Consider the following 16,636-nt stretch of genomic DNA (forward strand, 5'->3'; position numbering starts at 1 on the left):
GTGCTTGTGAACTAATGGCAAGTACCATTAGTACCATGGTGCTATGGTGAGTACCACGGCAGCCGGAGCGAACTGATCCAGTGTCTCGCCCCGTGCTGGAGTGAAGGCGTGCTGACCGGGCGAAGATTTCCTGGTGAACCATTGCACATGGCTCACAGACTTTGTGTAAATGCTGGCACCATATTTGGCCTGGAGAGTCGCACTGATATAAAGGACAGGAAGGTTTTCAGACGCCCCCGCGGCTGGTCGCCGGAGTCCTCTGTCGTTCGCTACGGCTCTGCGGGAGGTGGGCCGCGGTTTTGCTTTCGACACGCGTTTCCTCCGCGGGCCGTGGGAAGTGACTCGGAGAAGTGATTCCGAAAAGGTTAGTCCTGTTCTTTGTGACAAGCTCTCCAGAAGGAGTTACAAAAAGAGTGTCTTTGTCCAGGGCAGTGTGTCAGCAGTCTCCTCCCCGCCGGCCCCATTCTGCCCATTTTTGGCCTCCGCCTCCATCTCCGCCTCATTTTTTGGGGGCACTTGTTGAACAAACACTATCCACGCCCAGGGCTGGATTTGTGATTTTTATACAGATTGTTAAAATTAGCACAGCTGTGGGCAGAGGAAGGACCGCAGGAAGTGATTCATTTCCTCCGGTCAGCTGGTCCGACACCTAGCACTCTCCCCGAGAGGTGGAGGTCAGAGAAGGGGGTCCCGGGAGGAGCCGGGGGTGGTCACTGCTAGGCCGGACCTGTCCAACCAGGTGGGCTGACGCCCACACCGGACAGGAGAGGCGCTGACCATCCTCCAGAGCAGAGTGACGTTGGGACACTGAGGGTCTGGCATCATCTCTTGAGTCCTGTTTCTGCCAGTGACTGACTGCTATCGCCACAGGCCCTTCCAGCTCTGCCAACCCGTGGCTCCAAGACCGAGCTGGGCAGACCGGCCCGCAGCTCCGGGATGATGCTCGGCAGACCGGCCCATGGCTCCAAGACGGAGCTGGGCAGACCGGCCCGTGGCTCCAAGACGGAGCTGGGCAGACCGGCCCGTGGCTCCAAGACGGAGCTGGGCAGACCGGCCCGTGGCTCCAAGATGGAGCTTGGCAGACTGGCCCCGGGTGCATTTCTGCTTGCCGCCGAGATTGCACACCTTTGCCGTCTGGGGTCCTGCTGAGGGTCCCCCCGCAAACCTGGTTCCTCACTCTGACCATTCTGTCACGCCACGCAGTGGACAGAATGGACTCTGAGTGCCACAGAGACACTCTCCCGTCTGCTTTTGGGGACATGACGGGGGCTGGCGCTGGCGGTGGAGATTCTGATCTGTGGTCCTTGGTCAGCTTCAGTCCAGTTTCAACAGCCCCTTCAGAGTGGTCCGAACTGGTTTGCCTGGTCTTGGCCCCAGACTGTTTGCTCCTCTTAGGGGACGCTCTGCCCGGGTGAGGATACTTATGACACCCTTGAGCCTTGTCTGGGGTCTCGCAGGTTGAGTTTTCTCCAACGTGGCCGCGTTAATTTTCGCCCCTGCTGGGGGGCCTTCAGTGCCCTCACTCACTTCCATATCTGGGGGGTGGAACAGGGTTCACAGGCCCCGCGAGCTGACTGTGGGTCTTCTCAGGGCCCCCCAGCCTGAGAAGTGGAGAGACATGGTTCCAACCGGGATGCTGGAGGCGGGTGGGCTGCAGGCGGGAAGGCTCCTGCTCGGTTGGTCAGGGCCCCTGGAAACCCCCGGCTCTCCCTTCTTATTCCTGCTCCAGCGCAGGGTGCCGCCCACCACTGCTCCCCTAAATTCGCAAGCCTTCAGAGAGGAATCGTTTTTTTTTGTTTTTTTTTTTTTTAAATGCACTGAATCACCTGCTGAAGATTTTGTGTTTTTTTTTAATTTTTAATTTTTAATTTTTATTTTGAGAGAGAGGGGAAGGGAGGGAGAAAGAGCAAGAGAGAGAAACATCGATATGAGAGAGTAATATCGATTGGTTGCTTCTCGTACGCACCCCCTGACCGGAGATCAAACCCGCACCCCAGGCACATGCCCAGACTGGGGGGTCAAACTGGCGACCTCTCGCTTTCCAGGATGATGCCCATCAGCTGAGCCACGCCGGGCAGGGCACCCGCTGAGGTTTGGAACAAGGCAGATTACAAATAAAGAAACAGATGGAATGAGCAGTCAAACCACAACACTTAGGAGAAATCCATCAAGAACCATTAGGGCATTGAAAAAAATCACCTGGGGTGTTTTAGAAAAATAATCTTAGAAGCCCTGGCTGGCGTAGCTCAGTGGATTGAGCGCGGGCTGCGAACCAAAGCATCGCAGGTTCGATTCCCAGTCAGGGCACATGCCTGGGTTGCAGGCCATGACCCCCAGCAACCGCACATTGATGTTTCTCTCTCTCTCTCCCTCCCTTCTCTCTCTAAAAATAAATAAATAAAATCTTTAAAAAAAAAAGAAAAATAATCTTAGTAAGTTAAAAAAAGAGACTGTTCTTAGTCCTATACGCTAAAGCCTGTGTCTTCATTGCACATTCTGCTCAGTAAAGTCTTTCGGGAGGGAAGATCTAAGGGAAAGGAAACCCTATCGGGGGGCGGGGGGACATACAGGCAGAGGACGTGGGGACAGGGCAAACATACAGGCAAGAAGGTTGGGACAGAAAAGGCGGCAGGACTAATGGGTAAGTCAGAGGAGCAGGGGTGGGGGTGGGGAGAAGGATGGCGCTAAAAGCCCAGAACGTTCTGCAGGGTTCGTAGGTCACTCTTCTCACAGGCTTGCCCCCTCACCCCATTGTACGTGTGCTATTTAAAATGCAGACTGACTAGTTGCCCCGCATCTGGGACTTTCCAATGGTTCTTCATCCACAAGCAAGCCCAAGTGGCAACTGGAAGAAAGGGGTTCAGGCTGGTGGGGAGGGGCACCCTCTGGGGGGGCGGCTTTGGGTGAAGGGGGACGGAAGGACCGAGGGCACTTCAGGCTGCTGCTTCCCCAGGACGGTGCACCGGAGGCTCTTCCCCCGGGGCCTGGGAGCCTCAGACGTGAGGTCCCCTACCGCCCCGCCTGGAAGGGCTCACACAGCTGAGTGTCCCCCCGGGAGAGGGCTGCCCTGCACCTGAGCCCACGGAAAGCCAGGCTGCCCCACAGTGAGCTGGGCCCCCTCCGGCCAGGACAGACGGCAAAGGCCGCAGGACCGCGGGCGCCGGGGGCTCCTCCAGCGCTAACCACCTCTGGTTCTGTGATCACACACGAAACACTGGAACTCCCAGCAGCTGTCATTAAATTTTTTAAAATTCTTTTTAAAAAATATTTTATTTATTTATTTTTAGAGAGGGAAGGGAGGGAGAAAGAGAGAGAGAGAGAAACATGAATGTGCGGTTGCTGGGGGCCGTGGCCTGCAACCCAGGCATGTGCCCTGACTGGGAATCAAACCTGCGATGCTTTGGTTTGCAGCCCGAGCTCAATCCACTGAGCTACGCCAGCCAGGGCTTAATTTTTTTTAAACTAGGAAATTCAAGCGTGTAGAAATAGTCAGTAAACTGGAAGTGTACAGGGAAGAGAGAGAAGTACCATCTTTAATTCCATCCCCGGGGGATGACTACAGTTTGAGATTTGGGATCCGTCTGCCCACTCTTCCACGTTAAAAATCTGCCTAGGTGAACATGTGAAACGTATTACATGTGAACATAGGTAATGCATGCCATGTGCAACACGCTCATGTCTTATGTGCCGCCTCGTGACACACAGTGGACACGTGTGGCCTCGTCAGTGCTGGACAACTATTTTTGTTCACGTAAAAAAAATTCAACGGGATGTGCACTGGGATCCAACACGGCCCAGGAGAAAAAGGTGCCGGTCCAGGGACTCAGCACCGCTGAGATTTACTGAGGGACGGTTGCGGTTCCGAAGAGGCGCCTGGGGTTATCTCTGGCTGAACCCCCTGCCCCACCCCCCCGGCTGGCCTGAGCTTGTCAGCGAGTGCTGGGACAGTGCCCCCTGAGAAGCTCCTTCTCGAGGCCACCACCGTTCTGTCCCAGGCAGAGGCCCCACTCAGCCAAGGCGCCCCCCCCCCCCGCCCCCAGCTCCCCGCAGTGCCCTGTCTGCTCCTCCCCCCAGCCCGGGGGGGGGGGTGCATTTCTGACGCCCAGCGGTGGAACTCCGCCTGCGGGGAAGGCCTGGCACGCCTCGAGCTCGCTCCGTGTCTGCTGAGAGTGGCGGCCGCGGAGACCCCGGTTCTGCCCTTGGATGGTGCAGGACGAGGCAGGCCACCTGCACGGGCAATTTCCACCATCGTCATGAAGGCTGGGCCTGAAGGAGCGCCTTCCACACAGCAGGTGTTCTACCTCCGACCCCCTCAGATTTCCCCAAACCCAGCGGGGAAGGTATTACTGTCTCCATTTTATGGAGACACGGACAATAAAGCGCAGGGCGCTGAAGGAATTTGTGCCAAGTTGCACAGCTTCATGGGAGGGGTGGGGTTCCCCTGGGGGATCTCCCTGTACCCTTGACCCCGCACCATGACAGCCCGGTGAAGGAGGTAATGGACTCTGGAATCACGCCATGGGGCCCTAAGGCCAGTGCCAGCTGTCACTTGGACAGAGGAGCCTCTGGGTGGAGCAGGACACTGGAAGGCCTTTCTGGAAACTTCATGGGCCGTGCCCTCCAAGAGCCATCCTGGAGGGCAGTCTTCATGTCACAGCCCCACTGCCCAGCCTGCTGGGCTGCTGGTTTGGTAGCAGAAACATTTTGTCATTGGTCACTCGGGGCCTGGGTTTGACCTCTAAGCCGAGATTTCCACAACCTCGTGCAGCTCCCAAATATCAACATCCTCTGATGACCTGGGCTGTGTATTGCGGTCTTATGTTCTTTATAGTGAGCTGTTAAACTTTCTTCAAAGGTCAATAGTGTTCAAAAAATTAGAGGGGTGCAGGAAAGTTAGATAGAATTCAGAAAAGGGCAAAAGTAATGGTTACGAGGATGGGACGCAGGGGCCTCAGCCCAGGGTACAGAAGGCAGTCATCCCTCTCCCAAGGGAACCTGGTGGGGGGCATCGGTCATTAGAGTCTTGGTCAGATTCTTACCACTCACGGGCGGTTCCTAACTCTGCGGAGGAACGGGCCCTGAGCCTCTGTAGGAGGCATTCCGGCCACACGTGGTCACCGCATGGTGGCCCAGGCCCGTGGCACCTCCTGAGACCTTTGGGATGTGCCTCGAGTTTGGTTCTGGACATCGCCCTGAGCAGAAGAGGGTGGGCGTGGCTTTGTCATGTCTTACCAGACACTGGTCAAGACCCGCTACCTTTCTGCACCCCGATCCCTTGCCAACAACACGAGGATAATAATGGCATCTACCTGTTAGCGTTGGTGATGGTTAACTGAAATAATCTGTGCTCAAGGCTCAGCCCGGTGTTGGTCCCATGGGGACCACACACCATCCAAGTGATCGCTACTGCCGTTGTGAACTCAGACGCAGAGGGCCAGGGGCATTCAGAGGGCGGTGCAAGGTGTGGACTGGACTTCACATTGAGAATGAGCCCATTTGCTGCTACTCATCAGTGGAACACGATCCCTGTAGAATGAAATGGCCGGCCTTGGAGAGTGTGCGCAGCGCGGTGAATTTGCACCGGGGCGTGCACCTGTGTGGTTCCCCTCCACGGGGTGGAGTCTCGTGGCTGCAGTGAGCTGACTGTGGAGGGGGCCGCCCCACTCTACGTGTGCCTCAGCCCTTGCTGAGGGGCGCACGGGGTCGAACGTCAGAACAGGGTCCTCGTCTCCGGCGTTTTTTTCCTGTCCCCACCGCGGTTGCCCCTGGGGGCTTGGCGGGGTGGCAGATGCCGCCCTGACCCAGAGTCAGGGGCGTGTTTGCGGTGTCCCCTGTCGGGTCCCGCCTCCCCGTGTTCGCCAGCACCAGCGCAGCAGCCTCTCCCTGCGTCCCCGCTCGTCACCCTGCCATCTCTGCTCCCCACAGTCGCCGGCGAGCCTCCCACAAGGTGACCCAGGCCCTGTGGCCCCCAAGACCTGGCTCGTTAACCACTGCCCACGAGGCTCCAGCCTTCCTCGGTCCCTGCTGTTCCCCCAAACTGCCACATGTGACCCTTCCCCCAGTATCTCCCTGTTATCCCCTCCTCCTTCCCTTCAGCCTCTGTCCACTGTCCCCCGGGCCCTCCCTGACGGCCGGCTTCCGGGCACTCTCTACCCCCTCCCCTCAGCCCCGTGGGGGGGCCTCACCTCAGTGCCCCTCACCCGTGTGCGTGTTCCGTGGTGGCCCGTCTCCCCGTCCGCCCAAGCTTGCAGGCCTTCTCCGTGACAGCCAGGGTTTGTCTTCTGTGGTGGGGCTGTCTCAAGACCTCGTGCACACACGGGGTCAGCGCCGAATACACATTCGCTGGGGGAGCACGTGAGTGAGTGAATGAATGAATGGGTGGTGGGGACTTTGAGGGAGATCTCGTGTCTAGAGGCTGGGGACTAGCTGATGACTCCAGGGGACACTTTCCAGTCCCGAGATGGGGGCCACAGGTGGTGAGAATGCTTCTGTGCCTTCGGCTGAAAGGCAGGGTGTGTGTGCTCTTAGCATCGCCGGGGGGGGGGGGAGGGGGCGGGCGGGGGGAGGCCATGGGTGTGTGGCTCTCTGCTGCCCCTTCCAGGTGGGGGATAAGAGTGCAGCTCTGGTTCCAAGAATTTCGAAAAGAGCTCTCCAAAGGCCTGGCTGGGTGTGTAACCTGGTGTTGGTGAACTTGAATGAGAGGGAAAAGTCCAATTTTCACTATCGCCTTGCTGATGTTTACGAGGTAACCCCTCCCCATTATTATTGGCAGTACATGCGATTTTTGTCACCCACACAGTTCCTACGTATCTTCACGGCAGGCTGCAGTTGTTGCAGACACGTGGGTTTTGACATACGGAGTTTGCTCATGGTGACTTCAGTATTGTAACGATCAGACGCACCCATCGTTCATTGTATCTAATGAGTTCATAGAGAAGCATATATGTCACGCGATTACTGTTGTTACGTTCTGATACCTGGTGTCAGTGTCACTCAGTTGCTTTCCTGGGCTTGGGAACATTTCCTGAGAAGCAGTGCACAGGTGCCCCCAGAGAGCTAGGGGGTCCAGGGCGCCCATGGAAGGGCGCTGAGGGTCCCACTGAGGAAGGAAGACGGGACCTTGTGTGGGGTGGGGAGGCCCCGTACAAGCCAGGAGCCTCGGCCCTTTGCTCCGGGTGAGGCCTGGGACCTGGGCCAAGGGCGGCCTCGGGCCTTGGCAGGAGGGAACTGCCAAGGCTTTTAAACCACCCTGGCTTTTCTGTGAACTCGTTTACTCCTCCTTCCAGCTCTCCTTCTTTCCAGCCACCACGGTCTCCCCTGAACCGTGACGATGTCCCTCTCACCCTTCCAGGGCTCGCTGCTGTTGTAAAGGGGGGCGCCTTCGCCTCCCCTTACCTGGCTGTGAAGGTGGAGACCCCTGCACAGAAACCCTCACAGAATCGGCCGCTGCTCCTCAGCACCCGAGTCCCTAATCCAGACGGGGCCTTCCTGCTGCGGACAAACTCCAAGTGCATGAAGGCCGATGGTCAGATGTTCCTGTCAGGTGCAAACAGAGCGTCGAATGATGGAGTTGAGTGAGTCTCTAAGTGCAAAGCGAAGGTTCGGAGCAAGGACGGTGGTCAGCGGGGAAAAAACTGTAGAAAGCATGAAAACAGGCTGTACGTGCTGGCGGGTCCTGCGTGCTGTGACTCTCGTGGAACTACTTTCTTCTGCTCGTCCTTCTTCGTGAAGGCGGAGAGTGCGAAGGAGATGATAGAAACGCCCCTGTTTGCATGTCAAACACAAATGCCTCTGTGAGGGTGTGGACCAGTCACTAGGGCCTGTTACACTTCTCATCGAAGAGCCATAGTCTCTGCCTGTCTGTCCCTGTTCCTCTCTGTCTGCCTGTCTCTCTGTCCCTGTCTCCCTGGACTTCTCTTCTTCTCTTTCCATGTTTCGGTCTCTCTCTCTCTGTCTCTCTCTCTCTCTTTTATTTTTGTTAAGATTTGATTTATTTATTTTTAGAGAGGGAAGGGAGGGAGAAAGAGAGAGAGAGAAACATCAATGTGCGGTTGCTGGGGGCCGTGGCCTGCAACCCAGGCATGTGCCCTGACTGGGAATCGAACCTGCGACACTTTGGTTCGCAGCCCATGCTCAATCCCCTGAGCTACACCAGCCAGGCTTCTCTCTTTCTCTTCTGTCTCTCTCTCGCCGTCTCTGTCTGCCTCTTTCTCTCTGTGTCTCTCTACCTCTGTCTCTCTCTCTCGCACACACACAGACACACATTAGCTAGCTGTGCTCTGCCATGTTAGGATAGGCTCTGAATTTCTTCCCTTCTTCCATTTTTCCAGGTGAAGAGACACCGCAGCCTCAACACTCGCACACGGCAGCACCCTCTGCCGGTTCGGTTCCTGGTCCCAACCTCGCCCCCTGCTCAGGCTCCGGGGATGCCACGTGGCAGAATGTGAATATCTGAAACACGCTTTGAGGTCTTGGAAAAAAAGGCACTGCCTTAAAGGACGCTTTAAAAGAAATCATTACCCCGCCTCCACCGCAGAGCCATGCCCAGCGAGAGCGCCGCGACTGCACGGGCGGGCCAGGTCCGTGATTTAGAGGTGATGGTAGCAACAGATCGGCTCCCCGTAAATCAGACCCCGGGAGCCCCGCGGACCTCCAGCGCCTTGATCTGAACAGGGAGCCAAGTCTTTACAGAGACTTCGCCTTAGCGTTGTGTCTGACTTCATCCCACAGATAACCTACGTTCACGTATAAATGTTCTTCACAGAATGTGTCCAGGCGCCTAATTTAAAGTACACTAAAAATATTTGGAGGGGCGAGAGGAGTACCGACTTCCCTGGCGGGGGGGGGGGGGGGGACAGAAACCCCCACCCAAACACAGCACATTGCCCAAGGCAGGGAGGAAGAGGTCCCAAGGCCAGAATACACGTTTGGTGCGGCTGCCACGGTCCCCGCGCGCCACCCGGGCACCTCTTCTCCCGAGCAGCCGGGAGACATGATGTGCACATTTTTCATGTGTAATTAGGCCGTGTAAGGCGATCCCCGCCGACGGCAGCCGCTGCCCTCGCTGGGGGAATGGCTTCCAGATTTCACCCCCATCTCTTCTGTCTAGACTCTACGTTGCTATTTTTTTCCTCCCCACTTAAAGCAGGCTCCAATATAAAAATGCCAAAAACAGAAGTTTTGTCCCTCTTTCTCGTAAAGATGTGGGACACCGCCGCTCTCCCCGCCAGACGAGCAGGGGCCCAGACGCTGCTGAGACACGTGTCGTCTGAAGCTGACAGTGAAGATTGTCCAGGCGTTTCAGCGGGTCATGCAAACCCTCTCTCTCTCTCTCTCTCTCTTTTTTTTAAATATGGTTTTCATTAAGAAAGCGAGTATTTCTAGAGAGGTGTGGTTCGGGAGGAGGCGGGAGGGCCGGGTGGGGAGGGGGGCGGGGAAGGAGGCAGAGGAACCCAAGGAGAGCTGCCTCATGAGTTTTCAAACAACACTGTTATTTATGTCGCCGCTGAAATCTGCATCATCCTATAAAACGGGTTTTTGGGGAGTAAAAAAAACCGTCATGTTATTGCCAGGGGCATATCGTGTTGAGTGTGCTGACAATTCCAGGGAAACTCTAGTCGCTTCATCAAAGAAGACGGGGCAGTTCTGACGGCAGGAATGCCCTTTCTTTATGCGTTGTAAGAATTCTCACGTATCCCATCCTTGGGGGGGGGCAGAGTCCTTTTCTTTCCCGACCAGACTTAAGCGATGCTATTACAGGTGGACTTATTTAATAAGACGAGATGCTGGGAAGACGAGGCAGGCAGCTGAAGGGCTGAGTGATGGCCCAGCGCGGGCCGGGGGGGGGGCCATGTTTGGGTTGTTTAAAGCTGCCCATCTCGTCCCAAAGACCTGAAGTTTCTGTGGAGACGAAGCCAACTTTCTCCTGTTGAACGAGCTGCTTCCCTCTGGGATTAACAAATGCAGGTAATAATAATAATATAGAAACAATGCTTAAAGACAAGGAGGTATACAATCGTGCTGCTATGGAATCTCATAAGTGAAAGGATCGTTTCTCAGAAAGGGGAAGGTGGGTTCCAGGTACCACTGACACAAAGCAAAACAGAAGCAGTGAATACGCAACAGGAAAATAAGGTTGAAATAAGTAAATGATAAAAAATTCTAATTCTTCTGGACGCTGACTTTTTCTATCTCCCTCTCTATTCTAGTTTAAAATATGTCCCACGATGGGGTGCCTCTGGTTAACGGGCCCATGGGTGCCCCATTGTTGGAATTTGTATGATGAGCTCTTTATAGGCTACGCTGCTAGCCCTTTCCTAAAAATGTGCAAAGTCGTCTTATAGAACCCGGGTGAAATTCCCAGTTCTTCAGAAGCTGTTAAGCCACCTGCAAGGTTTTTTTTGGAGCACCTACTTTAGGCATTGGTATTATAGGAACTGTAGCAAAATCAACTGTGTTGTAGTCGTTTCAAGGGCGATTTAGCAACACTGTCCCTGCAGCCAGTGGTCCGGCAGTGATCTCTGAGTGTCCACACCGACTGGTGTTGGGAGGCCAAGAAGCAGCAGAGAGAGAAGAGGCGGAACCGACTCATCGGTGGGAGAAGTCCCCACGCTCAGGGGGACAGACGAGAGGGCCCGACGGCTGAGAAATGACTCCCATGGAGAGAGAGGGAGAGGCTGGTCGAGTGAGGCGGAAAGGGACAAACTCCATGAGGAGGAGGGCATTTCTGGTACCTTGAACTAATCGCAAAAAAAAAAAAATAAGAGATTTTCGTGGGCCAAGGTGGTCTGGGAAGCCTCATGGCGTCATTTCAGTCTCGAATTTATACTCAGTTTTCTTTGCAGGGTCAGCCAGGCCCCAGCTCTTACTTTCTCGCTAAAAACATCATAAACTCTTTTGGAAGTATCGCTAGGCTTCACTAAAGATATGCCAAGTCATGCTTCTGTTACAGAATGTGGGGAACATTCTCAACTCCTGAATCCACACGAGAAAGAATCCACAGATGGGCTAAACGCATGGTGTCGACTACATTTTTTTTTGACTCCCAATTTTAATCCACGTTTGGATTTTATCTGATTAGCACAGTCCTTCTATAAGGTGGGGTTCAACTTCATGAAATTGGTATTACGTGATTTATCAGAATTTCCTCCTGCTCGTTCTCATGGTGACCTTACTTATAATGTTTGTGTCAATGAGATTCATCTGCTTTGCTGAGATTTTTGGCTTGGGCATCTAAATATAGCTTTCTAGACCGATACAGTTTGAGTCTAGTTGAAATTAAATGGCTCTGCCCAACAGATGAGGTATTATCTCCATCTGTATTGCATCTGGCAACCCAGGGGTGAATCTTGAGACAGTTGCTCTCATCACACCTATCCCAGAGCTGGGGAGGCTACCCTTGCCTACCCCCCCTCTCCCCGGGCCCCCAGCAGATCCTGAGTTCCTGGAGGGAGCAAGTCACGCCACCTTCTCACCCTCAGTGCCAGGCCCGATGCATGCACTAGGTGCTCAAGGTGTGTGTCAAATGCATAAACGAACCTGTGCTTCTCCAGTCGGTGCCTGATCCACAACCAGTGGGAAGAACGTAATACGAGGGCACATAAGTTTGAACCACCTCCAGGAAGCCCACCTTGGTTTGGGATGTAGGAAAAGACGTTGCATGCAGCTGGATCTGTAATAGTGCTCTGCTCTGTTCTACAGCTCTTCCCTCACACAGGCTTCCTGTCGAGTTTCGTGCAGGTAGCTAGGTGGCTTCACTTCCTTATAAGGAAGTGAACTCAAGGAAAATTTGCATATTTATACCCCGCCAACGTCATGGCTCCAGGCCCGGGCAGTGTATGTCGTAGGTGCCGAGGGCTAAACAAACCCTCAGATCTGCCCTCCAACGTCACACGGGGGCGCGGAAGCAAGTCATCGGTCCCATGTTCCTTCTCACTGTGCTGCTGTTGGCTTTGCTTTTCTTTAGAAAATATCTTAGTGCTGTATTCTGTCTTGACGTGTCAAGTGACCATCCGGGACTCTTCCGGAAGCCAGAAGACACTTGGGCCAAACAGAGACAGAGAGACCTGGCTGCCAGCTGTAGCTCAGCCTCTGGTGTATCTACGTAAAATGAAGAGCAACACAAACCCAGGAAAATCTGATGATGGATGTAGCTGTAATGGGACTTAGAGATCTACCCACACGCCAAACCCCAAAGCCCCGATTGGCCGGGGCGCGCGGCCACAGAAACCCTCTGTCCAGCCAGTCGCAGGAACGCCCCTGCCAGAACGGTAACGCCATCTGCGGCGCAAACATGCCATCTGCACGGGCTCCAATTCTGCACATTGGTGCATAATTATTATTTTTTTTTTGTCTGTTCACATCAGAGGACACAGGGTTGGCGCTGTTTTCAGAAGACTTAAGTAGCACTCCTTTAAATTATTCAAAAGTTGTATTTGGCTGAAGATTGAGTTTCGTTCTTTCTTAAGCTGGGATCCTTTCCAAGGATTGTTAAAAAAAAAAAAAAGCCCAGTGACTTTGGTAGTGAAAGAATTTAAGTCCTTTGGTGATAGACCCCATAGAAACAGACATAGAAACAGACCACTTTTGCTCCACAGAAGTGGTCTGGTCTGGGCGATGTGGCCCGCAGAGGGAATTGGGAGCTGGCGGGTCTGCTGTGCGACTTATGAAAGGGAGCTTGGTCCCCGGGGCAGCCACAGGGCCAGTGGGAAACCGGGGGGGGGGGGCTGTGGGGTGGGGGGAGGCAAAGCTGCAATGGCTCCTCAGGGGGAGGATAGCAAAAACAGTACGTGACTTTAATCGTGATCGCCCGGGGAAAACGGACGGCTCGGCCTGCCTGTTCATTAGCAATCTGACACTCCATTGCGGGCCAGCAACTAACACGCACAGGGAAAAGCACTCCTTGCGAGAGAACGCTTTGGAGAAAAAGCTCATGTTTTCTTTTCTTTGGAACTGGGCTGCGAGGCCCTGGGTTCTGGGGGCATCTTTCCATGACGATGATCTGCAATCCTTGGTTGAATATTGTTACCGTCAAACGCAACTCTGGGCCCGACTGGTTCATGGAATGAGTGAACACACACTGATCTGCCTCAACTCAGGCCTGTTTGGAAGAGAGAGTGAGTGTGCGAGAGCGAGTGTGCAAAGATAGAATATAAATACAGTGTCTATTTACTCGTTATATTTATATTCTACCTATCTATCTATCTCTGTATCCACACACACTACATCATGTTTCACTTTTAGCTCCGGTGCATTTTAATCCAAGACAAAGCAGACCAAATTTAATTCATTTCAACCCAATTTGAGAACCATGTATTCCATATCTTCCACGTGCCAGGCTCTGGGAGTGCTAAGATAAACAGGGCGAAACCAAGCGCCGAGGTTCGCAGGGCTGGCAGGGGATGGAGACACATAGTTGCCCCACGTGCTGAGTTCCGCGATGGAGCCGGACGCCCGTCCCTGCGCTGGAGGTGGCGCGAGAAATACCAGCTGTTCTGGGAGGTGCTGTCCGTCCTTCTCTCTGACTTGCACAGACAGACGGAAGTCGTCCCCCCGCCCCCCCGCCCGGCTTCTTAGTCCTCAAGGGTTCACGCTGCCCTGTGACTCCGGCTCGGGTCCCCCATGGGTGATGCAGAGGGACGCCATGTGCATTTTCCCCAGACCTCCCATCACTTCTTTGTAGCACTTATTTCCCACCCTCCTTGGTTCCAGTGGCTTTAAAGAGCTGCAGAGAAACATGAAATCCCTGCGTGAGGGGAGAGGGCTGTCCTGCTCGCCTTGTGGGGGTGGGGGGAAGGATGAGGGTCTCTTGGAGAACGGCAGCTCTGGGCACGTTTGGACAAGTGCCAGAGTTGCTACCTCATTGACACCAGCTGCCTCATCAGTCAGGTTGCAAGAGGGTGAGGCCCCCAAATCTCTCAATGCCCGATTCCCCATGGAGGAGACCTTCCAGCTCATTCTAGTTCTTAGTCTAATGTCGGCCACGCCCTCTGGGTTTTGGTCCACTCTCGGATCAGGCCCGCAGATCAGCTCTGCGCCTGCGCAGAACCAGGGTTGGGGAGTACATGGACAATAAGTGACCCGCTGAGATGGCACGTGTGTTTAGCTCCTATCAAGAGCAGACTTGAGACAGGGTTTGGGTGCAGTATTGATCTGGAAGGTGAGCCCAGGAGACAGAGTGGGGGAGGGGGGAAAGAGACGAGGGAGGGGGCCAGACGACAAAGAAATCTCAGGGAACTGGTTACCGCTCCAGGGCATTTGGGCTCAAGTTCATGGAAACCTCCTGAGTGACCTTTTAGCACAGGCTTCAGAGCTGCGCCGCTGAGGGGTGGGAAGCTGGGGCCTGGGCTGTCCACAAACTGTCCCTCATTGGTTGAGCTGGGGTATGGGCCCACCCACAACTGTCGTTCATTGGTTGAGGTTGTGCCTCCATCCCTGGCACTTCTGGGCTGTTTTGAACAAGCTGACACTCAAGGTAGAAGGTGTTGGTATATGAGGGAATAGTCCCCCGCACCTGGCGGTGAACTTGGGTGAGCCAGTGGGATCCAGGGCAGGTGTCAACTGAATTGATTATATTTCGGTCCAATGAGGTGCGTTGGGCCATGACTAGCGGTACCTGAGGTTGAGCACATGGCACCAAAGGCCGAGGAATCAAAGGACATTTGTCAAGATGGATCGTCTTTCCAGCACCAGGATGGGTGCTACGAAAATGAGAACGGCTGGCTGAGCACAGTCGGAAAGGGGTGGGAGGGAACCTGGGCGATGGGAGTTCACGGAAGAGAGGCACGGTGTTAGGTTAAAAGAAAACCTGCACCCGGAGCGTGGGAGACCCCGACACGCGGTAAAGCAGCCGCAAACCTCGATTCACCCCGTAGTGCACGTGCCCAGAGTGGGGGTTTCTTCAGTGACTACGGGCTTCCTCCTTCGCCCCGTCTGCTGACGAGTGGGAAAGACAGTAGGTTTACCAGCAGGTCTGGTTTAGAACTTTGAGTCCCATGCGGTGAATGAATCAGTTCCTCAGGCAGGGCTGGGTCACGCATTTCACGTCTCCCCAGACAGCGTCCGGGTATGTGGGACTGGTGCAGTCCACGGCGGGGTCTCCCAAAGTCTCTGTGCCGAAACACCGTTTCAGTTTAATTTTATTTTTTTATCTTTACCTGAGGACTTTTTTATTGCTTTTTTTAGAGAGAGAGGAAGAGAGAGAAAGACACAGACAGACAGACAGACATCGATGCGAGAAACACCGACTGATTGCCTTCTAGTGTGCCCCCTGACCAGAGATCAAACCTTCAACCTTGGTATGTGCCCTGACCGGGAATCGAACCCATGACCTTTTGGTCTATGAGATGATGCTCCAACCAACAGAGCCATACCAGCCAGAGCTCTTTTAATTTTATTTTTAAAAAAATACTTCCAATATGTTTTTAATGGATATTTTATGAAATATAAGAAAAATAAGTTACTAGGAAACATGAAAAAAAGATATACAAAATCCAAGCTCAAATTTTTATTATTAGATTGAGCAGACATAATGAAATTATCCTGACAGATTGCTATGGAAGTTTTTATGTGCTCACTCTCAGTGTCTGGTGACAGATTGCACAGACTGGAACCCAACTGGGGACCACATTTGGAGTAGTAGCATTGTCTCCTGGAAGAGATGGGATTCTCAGACCAACATCCTCAGGGCCGGGGGAAGGTCCCTTATCCTCCTGGTTGCCACTCACCGTGCTGGCATTCCTGGCCGAAGCTGGTGGCTGCTGGAGCTCATGGTCCACAGCCGGGCTGGGCACCCCATGGCAGGTTTGGCTGTCAAACCTGGCCACCCCCTCCACCCAGCATGCAAGCCCAGAGGTTGAGTTCCAACGCTGACAGTGACCTTACTCACTCACCACAGCAGGCTCCTGGGATCTTAACTCAGAATCTGCACTACAGGGGGACTCTGGGGTCCCCCTCTGTCACCACAGGCTCTGTCTGGTTCATGTGCGGGAGCTTCCAGGTCCCTCCTTAGGGGCTGGGTGTAAGAAGCCCTCTGCCCCGCTGTGGACAGAAGCTGGAGGAGGCCGTAGGGACTTGGGCTTCCTTATTTGCAACCTCTCCCTCGGTCTCTCCCGCCAGTCCTTGGGCCTCCGGAGGGGTGGGCTTCCCTATAGTACGCTCTCTTCCTCCTGAACGCTCACTCCCCAGCTCAGCCTCGATGGCGCACAGGACGCTGGTCTTGACACCACGGGAGGGCGTCCCCAGCTGGGCGGCTCCAGGCTTGCTCAGTGCCAGGTGGCTTCCGAGGTCCTAGAGAAAGAGGATCCTGTCCCGCTCCGCAGCCCAATGCTGTCTGCGTGTCCGAATCTCCCTCCCGGAGGTTCTTGAACAAATCCTAATGTCCCTCCCGCTCCAGGCAGGCAGGCAGACAGGGAAGACTGTCTGTCTGGGGGTGAAGAGCTTGCCCTCTGCAAGGCCTGGTCGTGACTGTCAAAGTCTCACCTGGTGACATGCAGCCACGCGTCTGGAGTGTCCCCAGCGGGCAGGTGGCACTCCCCAAGGTCACTGTGGTGTGATGAGGGGAGGGCTCTTTGGCAGGACGGTGCTTGGTGTGGCATCCAGGTGGCGGGTGGGCAGTGGGAGAGGCCCCAGCGGCCAG

Source organism: Phyllostomus hastatus, unplaced genomic scaffold (assembly GCF_019186645.2).
Source record: "Phyllostomus hastatus isolate PE091 unplaced genomic scaffold, TTU_PhHast_1.1 phas_contig_948, whole genome shotgun sequence".
Classification (NCBI taxonomy): Eukaryota; Metazoa; Chordata; class Mammalia; order Chiroptera; family Phyllostomidae; genus Phyllostomus; species Phyllostomus hastatus.